Source organism: Mirounga angustirostris, unplaced genomic scaffold (assembly GCF_029215605.1).
Source record: "Mirounga angustirostris isolate CCGP_5_RB_7025 unplaced genomic scaffold, mMirAng1.0.hap1 SCAF_6, whole genome shotgun sequence".
NCBI lineage: Eukaryota > Metazoa > Chordata > Mammalia > Carnivora > Phocidae > Mirounga > Mirounga angustirostris.
Window position 1 is genome coordinate 146,936,031 of NW_026991714.1, and position 17,969 is coordinate 146,953,999.

The 17,969-nt window shown below is 53.3% G+C and overlaps 1 protein-coding gene across 5 annotated transcripts in view; it reads right to left on the bottom strand.

The window, feature by feature from the left end:
- CHST15 (carbohydrate sulfotransferase 15) overlaps nucleotides 1–16,726 on the bottom strand; it is a 78,614-nt gene extending 61,888 nt beyond the window's left edge. Inside the window, exon 1 of one of the 5 annotated variants that reach the window (XM_054508449.2) lies at nucleotides 16,576–16,726. The gene's annotated coding sequence lies outside the window, so the exon portion shown is untranslated. Of the gene's footprint in view, nucleotides 1–14,862; nucleotides 15,411–15,462; nucleotides 15,653–15,834; nucleotides 15,988–16,336; nucleotides 16,499–16,575 lie in introns of those variants that run through there. The other 4 variants (XM_064595410.1, XM_054508450.2, XM_045879023.3 and 1 more) reach the window with 4 other exon arrangements.
- Between the last annotated feature and the right edge of the window lie 1,243 nt (nucleotides 16,727–17,969).

Here is a 17,969-nt window from a genome sequence, read left to right on the forward strand (position 1 = left end):
TCCGGACACTCAGAACCCAAGAAAGCCACAGGAGATCCCACCAGCAGACCAGGACAGTCGCTCCATGAACCAACTCAGCCCAGCAAGTCCCTCCTGAGCGTGCACAGGGGTCAGGCACCCCGCTAGACCCCACAGAGCCCACGGAGGTAATACAGCTGCAGGCCTGCCCTCCAGCCACTCACAATCAACCGTTCATGCAAGTGGCTCTAAGTCAAGTCGGTCTAGGATGAGCATCCTACAAGATACCCAGGGCCGGCTCCCCAGACTGCAACCCACGCAGTCACCCAGGCCCCAGGCTCACCAGGGCCCTGCACTGGGTTTCATGCTCTGCTGTCCCCATTTTGAAATTCTCAGGAATCTTTTAGGATGGGGCTCACGATTTCATATTGCACTGAGCCCCTGGGCCCTGTAAATTATATGGCCGCTTGTGGAGCTATCTTACAAGTTATATAATCAGGATTCAAAGAGAAGAGAAATCACGCCCGAAGAGCTTCTCTTATTCCTGGTACACATAACCACGAAAGAGCAAATACCTAGAAATGGCATTACACCTCGGGTTTAAGCTCATCGTGAGTCTGAGTAAGGACCTTTCCCAGAGCGCTTCGGAATCAGCCTCTGGCATCCTACACCAGCAATGAGATTAGCACAAGGCGCCTCCAGGAGCCCGTTTATCATAACTCTGATCTATAGCACCACCTCCTCTAATACCGTTCTGCCTGACAATTTAAACAATACGGGCCCTTTAATTTATCACACTAATACGATTACACACCCATCCCAGAGTCCAGCCACCGTGCACTCAAGTGGAGGCCCCTTCTGTGAAATTTACGGCGGAAGCTTACACTCTTCTGGCCCCTTTAAATGGGAAAATCTTTACCTTAGTTGGGCAATGGGCTCCTTCCACAACCTGCAAAGAAAATGAAGCCCTTCGACAAGGGCCCTGCTCTGTCAGTTTTTACAAAAACGGTCCCCAGGACTGCAAGGTTTAAACACCATCTACAAACAAGCTTCATTTTAACCTTCCTTTGTGGAGAATGCGAAATCAATGAAGTATCTGCTGATAATGCCCCCGTATCTCGTTTTGGTGGCATCTCACAATTAATGCTGCCCATGAGGCTGACAGTGAGCAGCCTCACATATGCCTTCTGGTTATTTCGAGCATCACTCTGACCCACAGCTGAGCGTGGGGGGTTCAGACACAGCATGCCGCACGGGGAGTTTGCATTTTTAAGAAATCGGCTTGTAGATGGTTTAATTAAAATACACTAGAGCATAATTCATTTGGAATTGAGGCTTCCATCAAACCAAATTAGGCAGCAGGAATCTTCCCAACCTTAAAAGTACCAACTGTACTCAGAAACTGAAAGGACATGGAAGGGAGGGAGGGAGGAAGAAAGGGAGGGAGGGAGGGAGGAATTGAAGGGACATGATAGATCTTCACAGCCAAACCCCTCATGCTACAGTTGAGGAAAGAGGTTCAGAGAGGTCAAGTAAGCAGCCCCAAGACACAGAGCACTCAGTGAGAATTGGGACCAGAAGTGTCAAGGCCTGAACAAGGAAGGCAGCCCTACAAGGTAAGAGCAGGCAACCTCTGAAGTCAGACCGCCTGGCGTCAAGTCCCACTCTACCTTTCACCAGCTGCCAGAAGGTGGGCAGGGTGAACCTCTCTGGCCTCAGTTTTCCCATCTGTAAGTGGGGGTGTTAAGCGTGTCTATATCAAAGATTGCTGAGAATAAAGATAAAGGCTAGCACAAGCACCCAACAACTGGTTACCATTATCTGAACGCAAGCTTCCCGATTCCCTGTTCTGGGCTCTATCACACACTGTTCTGTAGGGCCCCTTATCTCTAAGATCTGGGGACCAAAGCTGCATACATGCATGCACCAAGGGTGATGCTCCCACAGAGCACCGTATGGGCGTATGGAGGACGTGAAATGCACACATCACGGGTCTTCCGGTATCGGTTGACCAATGGAAACTAATTTTAATTGACAGCCAATTGGAAGAGATCCAAAGACGGTCTAAAAGATAAATGACAACACTGAAGTTTACGAAATTCTAAAGTGCTATGGATCCCTAGATTTAATAAAATTAAGTGGCAGCAGAATGTGGTCTGTAGCTTAGTGACAGTATTTTACCAACGTCGATCTCCTGGTTTTGATAATGTTCTGTGGTTACACAAGATGGTATTGCTGCGGAAAGCTGAGTGAAGAGTAGTACGCAGGAACTCGGTACTATTTTCTGCATCTTCTTGTGAGTCTAAAATTATTTCAAAATAAAAGCTACAATAAAATTATGAGGCAGCATCTAGGAACGCCAAAAGGTTAGGGGGATTCTCGGCAAGTTTTCAACATGTCAATACAGTCACAGTTTCCAGGCGGGATAGCCCCACGCGGACTTGGGAAGAGACACTGAGTGAACATCTGGAATGATTCTAAATCAAGCTATTCAGGAAAAAAAAAATTGTTTCTGTTATTTTTCCATTTACTAAAACTCAGGGAAATTTAGGTTTTGTCAGAGTTTAAAAACTAATCACAAACAATATAAAATGGAGCTGTACATCTACTACAACTCCTGATAAACATTTATAGGAAAACTCTGTAATGTTACACCCTTAAGGATGTCCAGGGAAGACCAGAGAGAGACTTAAAGTCTACGAAAATAACTGATAGAAATAGTCTGTTGAGGCCTACTATGTGTCAGGTTGGCCAGTGGGTCCTGGGGCATGGTTCCCACAAAAGAAAGGCTGTCATTAACTTGTCACTAGCATGGACTGACTGTAGGCTGCGTGGAGTGCTCCAGGTGTGCACAAGGCCCAGGGTATCCTGAAAGAGAAGAAGTGGAAGATCCAGGGGACCAGAGCACCAAATAGGCCGTTCCCATGGAGCTCACGGGTACCTGGACGATGGCGGAACCTGGGCTGGGGAGGGAGAAGATTGCAAGAAAGGGACCAGAAATGACAGGGCCCTCAAGGAACAAGGTTGCAACAGATGATGGGAAGGGACCTCAGGAGGGTAGCACGGGGAGGGAGGCAGAGCCTCCATCTGAGAGTGTTCAAGAGGAAGTCAAGTCCTAAGGGAGGGCCCAGGCCTTGGTCAAGGCCAGGTGGACAGGCAACACTCAAGGAAGGGGCCGCACCAGCACAGGAATTTGCTCTGCCCCACTGCCCCGCCAAAGGGTCCCCTCTCTCACAAGAGGGCTGCTCGGAGCTGTCCCAAATTCAAGTCATCAGCCGCGCGCTCACCTTGGGGATCTCGTGGTACTATTTCCGTCTTGTTCGGATGAGTGTGGTTTCAGCTGCCCGCCCTAAGACTTTGCCCTCAAGCATGTGCTTACATAAAAATAACCTCTGCTCACGAGCCAAACCCTAAGTGAGAGGACAAGGAGGATGGGGTTTCTCTCGGTTTCCCGCTAGCCTTGTTTCCGAAACTCTGCAGCAGCTGGGGCCAGCCAGCATCGGACAAGTGTGCCTCACCCCGAGATGTACAGCGAGTGAGAAGGCCGGGCAGGAGATGATAATTTGGAGGAAGACAGAAGAATGGGTGCTAGAAACCAGGTCCTCTGACCAGCTCTCCGGTCCCAACAACTGGTCCCCTCTTGGGGTCTTGGCCCTCGCTGCTCCCTCTGCCTGGGACACTCTTCTGGAGCTTCAGGTGGCCGTGCCTTCTTATTCAAGGATCAGCCCAGATGTCCCCTCCTTGGAAAGGCCTTCCCTGATCACCCAGTCAGCCACTGCCCGTCGAGGGCACTTACTACTATCTGTTCTCTGATACCTGTGAACCTGTCCGCTGTCTGTCTTTCCCCAGGAGAATATACGCTCCGTGAGCACAGGGACCCGGTCTGTCCAGCTACTGCTGCATTCCCAGCTCCTAGGACAGTGTCAGGCACAAAGCAATTCCTCAGTCAGGAGAGTGACTCTTAAGGGAAGGTACAGAGCCTGAGTCAGAAGAGCTGGGGAAGTAGAAGAGTCAGGCTCCCAAATATTCTTCATTAATGGCGCTGAACGATCAGGGGCAAGTCGCTTCACCTCCGCGGGTCACAGCTTCCCCAGCTGTAAAAGGGCTGTGAGCAGGATGGGAAAATGAACCAGGAAATCTGTGAGACCTTTGCCATCCCCACACTGGGTCAAGGTCTTCAATTATCCAGTGTACTCTTGCCTTTCTCCCCTTCCCCCATGTGTCTATCCATCTGTCCGTCCATCCATCCATCCATCCATCCATCCATCCATCCATCCAACCATCTTTCCTATAGGCTAGGCCCTGGGAAGATAACCTTGAGTAAGACATACTTCCTGTCTTAGAGGGATAAATAACCTTTAGCAGCATGTGGAAAGGAAGCAACTCCTGCACTGACCAGCTAAGTGCCACAGAAGACCCTGGAGTCTCCGGCTGGGCCACTGTAAAAATGGTCGTGGGGCAGTTCACAGGGAAGGAAGACAGATCTACAATCCACAGAAGCAGCAGAGTGATGGAAAATGTGCGGTGGTCACATCCAGGGAATCTGGTTAAGAAACTCAAAGAGAGTCACCGTCCAAGTCCCAACACAGATTGAGGACTAAAAAGGCTCATTCCTGAGGATCACCGTCGGGATTATCTGTCCCCCTCTTTGCCACGGAAGAACTCGAAATTCTCATTAGAAGAATGATTATAATCACTGTTAAGTTCCATCAATTGTTCTCAGCTAAAAAGCTTAACATGGCGCCCACACATGCACGCACAGATGCCCAGGGCCCACCCCGAAAGGCCTGATGAAGGACCGGAGCGTGTGTATCTCTTTTGAAAAGCTCCATGGGGGTTCTGATGCAGCACCTTGCTTTAGAGCCCATGAGCTTCCTGCAAAGTTCACTCCTCACTACAGTGTAGAGGTGCATGGCAATGTCAGTCACAACGACATGGAACGCATCCATGAGGCTCTTGACAGATGGGACTTTCCGAAGCATCCAGAACATTCCAGCCCTAACACACTTCTATCTATGGCATCAGAACTTTAAGAGCACCTGGAATCAAGTGTGTGAAAACCTGGTCTGGTGACACCTAGACACTCCAGGATGAACCCCCAGCCACGCCAGCCACCCACCCGCCCCGGGAGGTGCCCCCACTGGCCCACACAACTCAGTCAATGCTCTGGCCCACTGTAATGCTTTAAAAACAACTTCATAATGTATCCTGAAGTCACAGCCACAGCCCCTTGTTTATGGGCTCAGCCAGATCAGATAAAATTTCATTCTCTGAATTGGTTCCTAATTTAATTATTCCCCGGATAAGCACTGGCCTCCTGTTGCCGCAGGGAAGAACGAGAAGGCGCTGGCGCCATGAGTTGTAGTCCTGGTTTGGCAGCTGGGGGCGGATGAGCCCCTCTTCGGCCCCTGTCGGATTGGCGGGGGGAGGGCGGGATACAACAGTGGGCTTGGGCAAGGTGGTCACCAATGGTCCGCCCCAAGCCATGCAAGAGGATGCCCCGGGGTTTTACCAAGAGCTTAGGAAGAACATTCAGGGCAAGTGGACGGGCTCTGAAAACCAGGATTCAATCCTGACCCCGTGTGGTCTCTTGGGGCCTCAGTTTCCCCATCTATAAAATGGGGCTATTCCCTGAAGGCCCTTCCAAGCTCTAAAATTCAGACAATTCAGAGGGGGAAGAGAAACCCATCTGAGGGCGCCTGGGTGGCTCATATGGTTAAGCGTCTGCCTTTGGCTCAGGTCATGATCTCAGGGTCCTGGGATCGAGTCCCGCATCGGGTTCCCTGCTCAGTGCAGAGCCTGCTTCTCCCTCTCCCTCTGCCACTCCCTCTGCTTGTGCTCTTCTGTCTATCTCTCTGTCAAATAAATAAATAAAATCTTAAAAAAAAAAAAAGAAACCCATCTGAGAATGAAGCCTTCACGAGGGCCAGGGAAAAAAGTAAAAAAGTAAATGAATCTTATTCTTAAGAGCAAGTAAAAAAAAAAGAGCAAGTAAATAGATCTCATAAACTATAAACCTAGAAATGTGGACACGTGTCCACATAAAAACTTGTACATGAATGTTTATAGCAGCATTATTCTTAAGACACCAAATGGAGACAACGTCTATAAATATGTCTATAAAATGTGGTCTATCCATACAACGGCATCCGATTCGAGCATCAAAAGGGCTGTATTACTCATACATATGCTACAACATGGGTAATCCTGAAGACAGGACGCCGAGTGCAAGAGCCAGTCACAAAAAACATGCGTTAAACGATTCCAGTCATACAAAAGTCCAGAACAGAGAAACTGACAGAGGCAGAAAGTAGATTCCTCGGCTGCGCGTGAGCACAGAGGGGGCTAAGAGCTAATGGGTAGAGGCTTTCCATCCGAGATGATGAAATGTTCTAAAACTGAATGTGGTGCTGCTTGCACATATCTGTAAATATACTCAAAACTACTGAATTATATACTTTAAATGGGTGGATTTAATTTAAACGTGTGGTATGCAAACTATATCTCAATAAAGCTGTTCAAAAAAAGATTAGGTTGAATGGACCAAAAAAAAGTCTGTTGCATAATTCTTAAAAATAAATCAGATGAGAACTTTGTAAGATAAATACGCACACACACCCCTTCCCTAAAGAGTTCTGCAGCCTCACGGCTGGTCCAAAAGGTACAGAGCTGATTTTCAGTGAGCAAATCTCCTTCTCCCATAAACCAAAATACTGCTGACTCAAACGTGGGCAGGCCTGCATTTTTTTCTACCAATTTATTTCAGTTTTAACAGCCGAAAGCAAATTTCCTTTCTACCACCCAAATGGCAACCGAGATTTCACCTAGCTTTTAATACATCATTTTTATTCTCCGAGCCAAATTTTGTCCAAAGTAAAGGATCTGTGGATTTGCCACAGTCGACCTGTGGGCAGGTGGGGTTTTGTTTTTGTTTTTTTGCTTTTTTGCCTGGAAGGTGCTTCTGAGGAGGTCACATTGAGTGCCCACTCTTCTCCTCCGTACATCCCTCCGCATCTCATTTCTCCCAGAGACTGCTGGAGTGGGTACAAATAGCTTTTTAAAGTTAGGATGACACAAATGTCAGGCTGCCCCCACTCTCATTAATCGGAGCGTCCCTTCCTCCTCTTATTTATTCTGACTGATAACTTGCTTAGGCAAGTTCAGCATGTCCTAAAAGCAACTATTTCCTCTGACTTTTGGAACAGTGCACTTGGATTCCTGGCCCACTATGGGGCCGCACAGGGCCATGCCGGGATTGTACGATCTTTATTAAGAACTGCGACAGAGAATCAGGGAGGATCACAAAATTGTGGTTCAGGTTAAAGATGACCACAGAAAAGGCAACCGTGAGTTTCCCGCAGTTCAAGAACACCCAGACACACAGGAAGTGGTCCTTCCTAAGCGCTCACCATTTCTAAGCCTGGACAATAAGGAATGTTCACTGATGGGTCAAAGTAAGAACCAACTGGATAGCCCATCGGGGCAGTGTGGGAGCTTGAACCCCGGCTCTGCATGCCTCTCCCCCTCAGACTACCTCCCTCCCTCACTTCCTCTCCCACGTGGGGCTCAGCATCCAGGGAGCCCAAGAAAGGAAAAGTTCCCAACCCCAGGGATGACTGACATTCCTATAGTCAGGACACTAGGTCCTTTGCAAGGTGGAGATGGGGAAGGCAAGATAGAGGATTCCTGCTACCTCAACCAAGTCCGGGGCTCAGGTAACAGGTGCAGCGTCCGAGGAGGAGGGGGCCCCACCCAAGGAAAAGACCCTGGACGTCTGGGAAGCAGGCACAAACGGGCCCTGGGAGATGCCCATGTCCCCTTCTCCTCTGTCCTCCACTCTGGGATGATGGAGAGGTTGCCAGGTGGGGGCCACACCTAGATTTGGGGCTGGTCTATCACCCAGGTTGGCGGTCTCCAACAGGCCAGCTAACCTCGACTTCTCCATTTGTTGAGACTCTGGGAGACGGGGTTTCTATCCAGGGCTGCCACAGAGGGTTTTGAGAACAACTCCCCCCACACTCCAACACACACACACACACACACACACACACACCAGGAACAGAGGTCCTGGCCCAGCCCAACGGCAGCCCTCACCCTCTCACTCAGGAGAAGAGCACAGAGACCAGCTACGTGGTAATATTCCATCTCCAAAAGTATCTGACAAAGTAGGGCTGTTCTTCACAGTAAAATGAGAAAGCCAAACTGTCCCCAAGAATCTAGTCAAGGATGACATCCGACAGAGGCCCTCAGAGTTCAACCATGAACCAGAAATGAGAACTTCCGGTTCCTTCCACCAGACCACAGAACGGACACCAAGCGCCCATTCTTCTCCACATTGTCCTAATAAAGCAACAGTGGTTCTGAAACACAGCGTCTGGTTACGGGATCCAAAGATGAGCCAGCTGCAGCCAACGCCCCACCTGGATGTCCAGGAACCTGAGGACAGAGCAGCCAGACAATCTCATGGGACCTGGGCCAACACTTGGCCATCCTCAGAATGGCTGCAACGGAACAGACCGCGTGATCAGAAATGGGTGTTGGGAAGCAGAAGCACTGGGTCCAGCTTCGCCAGGGCAACCCCGCTCTCTTATAATCCTGGAGATCCCTTACGTGCACAAGCAGATATGGTTCTCTGTGTATACATTTGGAAGACTCTATATAAACAGGTTCACAAAATCCTCTGTAGACCAATAGTCTGATTTGGGGCTTGGAATTTATGATCCCAATAAATACATGCCAGGATATACTTTATATTTTTAATGCAAATATTTACATTCCAAACAAAGGCGCACGGAACTTAAAGACAAGCTATTTATGCCAGCTATAAGAAATACTAACAGCCCCCACATTTCTTCCCTGAGTAGATGGCTCCTGTTTATATTTCTGAAACACCAACCAAATTTCCATAACATTTCTCCCCAAGACTCTCAAGACACACACAAAAAAACTTGTTTAATGGCCCAAAAACCTAATGCCAGGAAATCCAAGGTTATTACGTTAGGCTCTTGACTCCTTCAAAAATTTAGTGGCAAGCGTTAACTCCTGTACCGGGCTAACAAATTGGGGGATTCTTTTATGTCTTCTGGGTGCACACCCAGGGGCCCACGTAAAGTCCGTTAACAGTCCAGGAAAAATGGGCTTTTGAAAGAATCACTTTTAACTGATGCATTAGTTCAATAAATGGCAGTCTCTCCCAACTCTGTGTGGACCTAGCTAGGAGCGGGTCTCCCAGACACCCTCCTCACCCTTGAGAGGCTCCCCGGGCTAGGGCAGGCAGACCGCACCCAGGAAACTAGTGGGATGGGTTCAAGGCTGAGCTCAGCAGAGTAGAATGCAGAAGCTCAGAGGAGGAAATTAACATTTGGATGGGGGACGAAGGGACACAGGGGCGATGAGGCAGACATGGGATGCGTTACTGGCAAAGGTTTCCTGAAGGTGATGGGGGCCGTGGGGCCCCGGTGTGGGGGGTGGGCAAGAGGAAGCAGACAAGGGTCTCCTGGCCAGGCTCTTGGTCAGCCTGCCCCTCCACTGCATGTGAACTGCCTTCCAGTAAGGAGGCAACCTTGGGGTCCACGGCTAATCATTACCTCACTATTGCGATCACTCCCACGTGCTGCAGAAAACAACAGAGAGCTAACAGGCCTTGCTGCCTAACCTCGATGCCCCCCTGTCCTCATGGGCCCCATGTGTCAACCCCCACCAAGGGCCAGGCCCTGGGTTCAGCACTTACTATTCACCGGCAGCAAGGGACTCTTCTTGCCCACTCCTGATCTTTCCTTCCACGTGAAGAGCATTCGGCCTGTGTGTCTACACCCGGCAGTGTCCAAACTATGCCAGAAGGTGTGGAAGGAGGACCTGGACATGAGCCCAGTCGCGCCTTTTCGCACCCAGAGGAGGCCTTCCACCCTGCTAGCTGCCCGTGGAGGAGGAAAGCTGCACCTTTCCCACTCTGCTGGGACCGGCGGGCACGGGGGGCCATTGACCCGACTGCCCAGTGCTCTCCAGTTCAGACTATGATGCCCCCTTGCCCACCAGTCCAGCCACCTTCTCCAATGTCTGCTTCAGTTGGAGACAAACACCCCATTTTTAACTCCATCCATCTTCCTCCTCCCCTCTCTCTCGCCAGAGGTTTCAGAACTCCTGCAATATGCTACCAACTTGGGGATTCTTTTATACCAGGAAGAGGAGCTCAACTTGGGGAGACCCCTTGAGCCCGAAGTTGTACGACTTCTAATTCTCAAAACACAATATGAGGGAGAAATTATTAACCCCCTTTTACGAGGGGCAAACTGAGGCACAAGCAGGTTAAGCCACTTGCCCAGGGTCACGGTAATGGAACAAAGAAACAGAGGAGGGACTCCAGCCCTGGTCAATGTGGTGCCAGGGCTCACCCACCACCTGTGCTGTCTCTGCAAGGGTCTCCAAGGGATTCAACACCCAGGCTAAAAGCATGTTTGCGTGGAGGCACCAAGCTCCTGGTTCACTGCAAATATGAAGGTGCTGGCTGAACGTGGCATGAGGGGCAGACAGAGCTACCCAGCCCCTTTGGGCAAGGGGAGGACACAATAATCCACCTTCCCAGACCTGTCAGAGTCTGGAATGTTTGGAACCTTCCAAGCTCACAGCAAAGATGCCACAGGCCCAGGCCCTTGGGACAGGTCCCCTCAAGGGCACAGCAGACAGGACAGAACTTCCGCTGAGACCCAGGGCTGCCCTGGGAGGGACCAAACCACCACCCCTCAGGGCCCTGCCTCCTGCACCCAGACCACCACTGACATTTTTGCCCCGGGGAGCAAATGGATCGGGAGGAGCATATTCCATTTTAAGAGAAAATGTGAAACAACCAGGTTCCAGCACACTGCAGGAAAAAATAACTGCACCCGGTCTGCATCTAATTATTTGCCCATGGTGGGGTATTTTCCAGGCACCTGGGTGACTAGGCTGCCTGCTTCAATATTTTCATCACAAACACAATTCTGGAAAGCGTCCAAGTTTCCATTATAATGACACCCTCTGCTTCTGAGGATCTGCCAACCTCGCTTTCTTCTGAGCCCTGAAAGGCCTGGACCAGGACGGGTTCTAGAAATGTAATATAGGTATCAAGGAGAGAGAGCCTGCCCCAGCAAGGCGGCCCCTGCAAGCCTGCTCAGGACTCCTTTAAGCTCAGAGTGGGGCTCAAGACGTAACATTCAAAAGCAAGCTACTCCAGCATGTTTCCGGCGAGACCTGCCCGATCTGCCCCCTGCTTAATTGTGACAAGTGGAAACACAGCCAAACTGATCCGAAGCCTGCCCACGGAGCGAGCTGGAAGGGTCAGAAAGCAGCTGTTTATCCGGCCCCTCCTCGCACACATGAAGAAACAGCGCCAGGAGGTGAAGCAACCCATCAAAGAAAACCCAAATAGGATCTAGGTCTCCTGGGGCTCCTGGCCTTATGAGGTGTCAGAGAAGCCCTCTGAGGTCGAATTTGCTAGAAATGATGCCCCGCCCCCCAGAAACAGATACATCTCCCATCTTCATCCAAAGCTGTCCATGCAATTTCAGGGAGTCCGGACACATCCTCTGCCCCTGGTTATGAGAGCTCAAGAATACCCCAAGAGCCAGTGCTTCTTGAGTGCCTACTGGGTTCCAGGCATGCTCCAAGCACCTGGCAGGTGTCAACGCACATATAAGATAGCAGGCGTCAGGCCAGGGCATGGAGTCCCCCCTGGACCACTCGGAGCGCAGAGCCGCTAACCGGGTCCTGGCCCGCTCTCTTGGCCCCGCGCAGGGCCCACTCCTGGGGCCGGGCATACATGCTGCACATCGCGGCCACGGATGGAAGAGACGCCGCTCAAGGTTCCGCGCATCCCTTTTGAAACCAGCCGAGACCGAGAACCTGCTGTCCGGGGCCACCTCCCCCTAACTTAACCACTTGCTGATTCACACCCGCCTTCCCCTTCTGGGGAAGCCACAGTTTTCGTCTCCCCCGGCTCTCCTTTCCCTCCTTCCTCCACTGTCATTTCTTCATCCTCCCTCCTGTACATCGGGATGGCTGAAAACTTGGTCTGTGTGATCTCAAACAGCCTCCCTGCCTCTAATTGAGACAAAGGGGGGTACCTGCCTGACCTGCCTGGCACAGGGCCAGGTGGGAACCAGTAGGGACCCAACAAATGACAGCTGTCATGACCAAATATCTCCCTCCCCAACCCCCATAGGTTTAAAAAAAAAAAATCCGTATTGGCCCAAATCAACACAAAACCTTTACTCTTCTTCCCAGCTCTCCTGGCTGGGATACACTAACTGGGTAACTGCCCCCTTTATGCTTTGTTTCATGCTGTGAAAACACAGGTCATCTTCTCCCCGGGGGCGTCTCAGGAAGGAAATCAGACCTTAGCACTTGAGAACAATAAAGAAATACATTGTGCGTGTCAAAACATTCCGTCTCCCAAATAGCTGGTCGGCTAAGTAACACAACCTCCTGAGTCGCACGACAGGAACAAAATCACCCATGGCAGTAAGTGAGTATCACTCCCGAGCCTCCCAGCGCACAGAGCGGAAGGGAAGACAAGTTGCATTATTCTCAACAATGACTGAAAGCATCACTTCTAAATGACACGCTGCTAAAGAGGTGCCCGCCGGTTGGCTGCTCACGTAAATGACACTCCCGCGCCAACTACTACTTTTAAACATAGTTTCCGCTTTTAGAATTTAAGAAAATTCCTCTCTCTGACACACGGTTGCAAATGGCATCTTTGCAATCCTGGACCTACGAAGGTCCAGGCAAGGGGCTGGGGTCCAACCAAGCGGAAAGGAAAGGGGAGAGCTGCCCACCACAGGGGGTGTGCGTTCACCTGGAAGCCTCCAAGAGGCTCCAGCACAGCGTGGTAGGATGAGAGCAGGCCCGGGAGCTGGGGATCGGCGACCTGAATGGACTTTCCACTTTCCAGCTGTGCAACCTTGGGCAAGTCAGCCAACTGCTCTGAGCCTCAATGTCCACATCTATAAAAGGAGACTCCTCGCCACCAACCCACCCCCTCCAGCACTATTCTTGCCATATTGTCCTTCCCAGCTCGAGGTTTATTTGAAAAGCTGCTACAGGCCTTTCTGTCTGCTCCCCTCCTGCGAGGCCTGGGACTAGGCCTGTCTTATCACTGTACCATCCCCAGATGCTCCACCAGGGCATCTATTTGGTCAATGAAATTATACGAAAAGTTTGAGCACAGAGTCTCTTTCCACGTGATGGGAATTCATCAAGTAGCTACCCAATGAACGCACGACCCACGAGCATGTGAAGGAGCCTGGCACGTGGGCACCCACCAATTCTTAGTCCCTGAGCCCCTGGGGGTGTGATCCACATGTCCTATCATGTGCCACATCTCCCTGACCGTGGGAGACTCCTCCCATTAAACAGACACAGGGCCAGATGACAAGCCTCAAGCCTCCTGGTGCTGCACCCACCCCAACCTTTTACTCCACTTCTAACATTTGAGCCCCCACTTGAATATCCACGCTTGAGAATTCTCTTGAAAATTTACAAGACCTGCAAGTCTGTTTTTCTCCAACTGGCTGAGGCTGACTAAGAGTTGCCCCTTATAGGTGGGGCATGGGTTCACCTATTCAGGGTAGCTCCAGACTCTCCCTCCCCTCCCTCTCTCCCTATGCTTGCAAGGGCGATTTCCAGCTGGGCCTTAGATGGCCTTGGACAACCACAGTCTAATCACAACCCAGTACTAATCTAAAGCTTCTGACAGTGCAGGTTCAAAGGGCCTGAGGTTCCCGTGGCCCAACTGGTTAATCTGGAGTTTCTTTAATGCTCTTCTCCAAACGCCAAATAAGCACAATCCACTTCCCAACCTCTCCTGCAAACGTTGCCTCTTCCAGATGCAGAGATTAATCTCTCTTTTTGGCATTGGAAAACCGAATGCTTCTCCTCTCCTGGCCAGGGCCAGCAGCAACAGAGGAGAGAAAGGTACAGAAAGCAGCCCACAGAGACGCCACGGTGACAGTGCTGGGATCCGTGGCCAAGACCGCAGTTCAGGCATCACAAGCTCTAGTCATCAAAGAAAAGCAAGGCCTAGGTGTAACCCACTCTGGACAGACCTGACCCCCTCCCACCCCCCACCCCCCCATATCCTAGGTGAATTAATGCTGCTTGCTTCAGCCACAAGCTAGCTCACTGCAGTCATGCAATGATCCGAAGAGAAAAGACAGACCTTGTTGAATTTCCTTCCCAGGCCCCTAGAGATGGTTCTCCTGGGGAGCTAGACCTTGAAGGGATGTCCAGACCTGAAGCTCCACTTCTGGATCAAATTATACACTGAGACAGAGACCATGGCAAGCGGTCTCACCTTGCTGGCTCACGCTCCCCATCCAGGAGGAAGCAAGAAGAACATTTTCCTGCCAATCTTCCAGGAGTATTGTAGAGAAAAACTTATTTGATAAAACTACCTAATTAAAAGATATTTTTTATTCACATGCTATTTTAAGCAAAATCATGCATGACTTGTACACATTTAGGTACCAATTAAAACATCCTGATTCAACATGCAGTTTGTAAAATTAATAAGTACCATGTTCTATAAGGGAGGATTCCTTATTCTGCAAGGGGTGGGCGGGAAAGCTCGGAGGGAGAGCCGCGCGGGAAGGTCCTAGAGGAACTTCCGGCAAATCTCCACACCTCAGTTTCCTCCTGGGCCACGCAGGGGGTGCAGATGCCCTCCAGGTGGCTTTCTGCTCCGTCGCTGGGTGGCTGCCCTCACAGCAACCGCGGCTGATAAAGAGGGGCTGGGGGCACTACCAAGGAGCCTAGAACCAGAGCCCCCTGCTCAATTTCACTGAACGGTGTGCCAAATCCCTTCACGGGGCGTCCTGGGGCTTCCTGAGAATACAACTTCATTCCCCAAACTCCGTGCCATTAACTCACCCAACGTAGGCGGGGAACGGGAAAATGCCCCCCGCCGCCCTGGAGCTAGCCTCAGCCCCAGCCTTGCCGCCTGCTTCTCGAACCTCCCTACGCGCGGCGCATACGTCCAGCCGCCAGCAGCCGGCAACCGAGCCCCAGCCTTCAGTGTCTCCGCCGGCCTCTCCAGCCGCGAGGGCCGAGCCCGGGCGCGGGGCGGGCGGGCAGCGTGGGCACCAGGGCCGCGACGGGGCGGCCAAGCAGCCGCGCCCAGGACCCAGGCGCCTCCGAAACCTAAACACACACGCACACACGCGCGCGCACGCCGGCCAATCCGTTCGCCCGGAGGAGTCGGAAGGCGCTTTCACAGCTCTTCATTCATTCCCCAAAGGCGAGGTTCCCTTCACCCGGGCGCCTCCATCCCGCCATCCCAGGAGGCTCCAAGAGGGCCAACTGCGCCACGCGTCCTCTCCACCTGCACACACCCCGACACCCTCGCGCTCCAGCACGATCGCCAGCGTCGCCCCCGCACGGGGGCCGCTGCCTCCCCGGCTCCGCACAGCTTCGCCGCCCCGCAGCCCCTGCTCCCCGCCGCCGCTGTCGCCGCCGCCGCGCCGCTCAGACCTGCCGCGCGCCGCTCGCCGCGCCCAGCCCGCCGGGGACGCCACCGCCGAGAAGCGCCGGCAACTCCCGAGTCCCGCCGCCTCCGGAGCCACGGCCGGCAGCCGGGAGGGAGCAGGGCGCGGAGGGCCGAGAGGAAGGAGGAGGGGGCGGGGAGCAAAAGTTCAGGCTCCTCCGGGCCCGGCCGCGCCCCCGTCTCCTCCCACGCCCGCCCCCGCGGGGTCCCCTCCCGGAACCGGGTCCCACCGGCGTCGGTGCCTGCCCCCGCCCCGCCCCCCGCCTCCTCCACCCAAAGCGGCCGCGGGACCGGAGCGGGAGGTCGGGAGGTGGCTCCCAGCCGGAGTCGGAGAGAGAGAGAGACGGATGCCCCCTTACCTGCCCGGGGCTGCTCCTGGAAACTTCCCCGAAGTGCGCGGGGAAGCAAAGCATCTGGCTGGGGGAATTCCCGCCCTCCCCAAACCCCCAAGGCGCGCTCACACGGTGAAAGCACCGGTGTGTCTGTCCGTCCGTCCGTCCTCCGCCTGCAGCTTCCAGAGCGGGGCGGCACGGGGGCGCCCCGATTTCGACTCCTGGGGCCATTTCTTCTGGGCAGCCGGCCCGTGCGTGCCCCGCGGCGTGCGCCCCCCGCCGGCCTCCGGCTGGCCGCAGCGCCACCACCCCTTCTCCTGGTCCCCTGTCCCCGAGATCCCGCTGCATTCTCTCGAGCCAGGGAGGGAGCATGCGAGCCCCGGCGCCGCTGACGGGCAGCCCTTCTCGCGGGGTCCCCGGCGCGCGCGGCGCCCGGAGGTGGCCGGGACCGGTGGCGAGGGGCCGCCCCCGCTGGTGTCCGCGGGGGCCTCGGGGAGGCTGGGCCGAGCGACGCGGAGCTCAAACCTGCCTCGGCTCGGCGCGCTCGCAAGTTCATTGTCTGCCTGGGCCGCCGCCGCCGCCACAGAGCCGGGAGCGCCGCGGGGAGTGAGGCTGTGCGCAGCCTCCGCCGGCCCGGACTCCCTACGCCAGCCCCGCCGCTGCCCGCGCTGCCCGGCCGGAACGCGGAGGGGCGCCGGAGCCCCGAGCCAGACCTCCAGCCGCCGCTCCTCGCCGCCCCCACCCCCGCGCCTGGCACCCAACTTGTACCTGAGAAGCCCGAGTCCAACCCCGGAGCCTCTGCGGCTCCGGCTCCGCGGGAGCGCGCCCAGCCCCGCGCCTCAAGCCCCGCATCCAGGGCGCGTCAACCTGACTCCCCGAGCGCAGGGAGGAAAAGTTTGGGAGTGACGTGCAGATGGCGAATGAAACCTCCGAAGAGAACCCCCCCCCCGCCCCCTCCGCCCCATGTCGCGCTGACACACAGCAGCTCGAGTCTGGAATGTGAGATCAAGGCGTGTGCGCCGCGCGGTGGGTTTGGTCCCCGCCCCCTCCCCTTGCAAGTAAACAAGGTTTGGGTGATGCGGTGATTCTAAATAGAAAGCAAACCGAAACCCCTAAAGTCTGCCAGTGACGCTCTGCCGGAGACATTTTTAACGAACTTGGCGGTCTGCAGCCAGCCCATACATTGATATGCAAGGCCACGGCGCTGGTGGGTTCTGCGATCTCTGTTTTGTTTTTGCAGCCCGCGAAGGCTCTGCCCGGCTCTCTGGCCCGGCCTGTTTGCTTCTGCCGGGAGGGGAAGGCTCCGCGGGACCCGGGGCCCTGCCGCAGTGGCCCGGAGGCGCCCGCTCCAGAAAACCACCTGGGCTGTCCGAGGCCAAGGAAATGACACCAGTGGTCGACTCCCTGCCTCTTGACCAAAGATGCCATCAGTTAAAGAAAAGACACTGGATTTTGGAAGACTCAGCTCAAGGGGCGCTTGGAGCGCTAAGCCCAGCCTCTCAGGAAATGCGTCCAAGGGACAGGAAAAAAAAAAAATCTTTGTCTTCAATCACACAACCTTTTGCCTGCCCATGTCCCCCATGGCCACGGTCCAGCATCCTCGTGCTCAGAGCAGCCAGAAGTGAAGCTGAAAATGTTTCCTAAGTGCTGCAGGGTGGTGGCCTTCGGCAGAGGGGGGCTTCCTGAGCCTGCCTTTCCCCTCTTTCCTCTGGTTCTGAAAATCCGACCTATATTGCCGGAGGCTTCATCAAACCCCCCCGAAACTATAGCCTGCCCTGAGGTCATAAACTTCTGTTCAGCGTCCATGGCAGCTAATGCAGAGGTCACAATCAGAGGATTATAACTGCAGATGGGAAGCTGGACGAGTCGGGGGTTCTTCAAAACTGTGTCTTGTTTTCCTGCAAATAAATGCCCCTTACATAAAATCTACGAAGAGAGATTGATGCAAGAGACCAGCCTCAGAATCTCAGACGGCATTGCTCTTTCCATATAGACTCCACTTGGTGACTTGTGTTCATTATTATTTTTTTAAACAAAAACCTTTTTCTGAAAATACAATGAGCTGCTTTTTGCAGGGTTCACAATTCCCAATAGATGATGATGCCATTTTTCAAGGTCTTATACATGTTGTGGCTTTGTGGCTTATTTATGAGCTCCCAAGA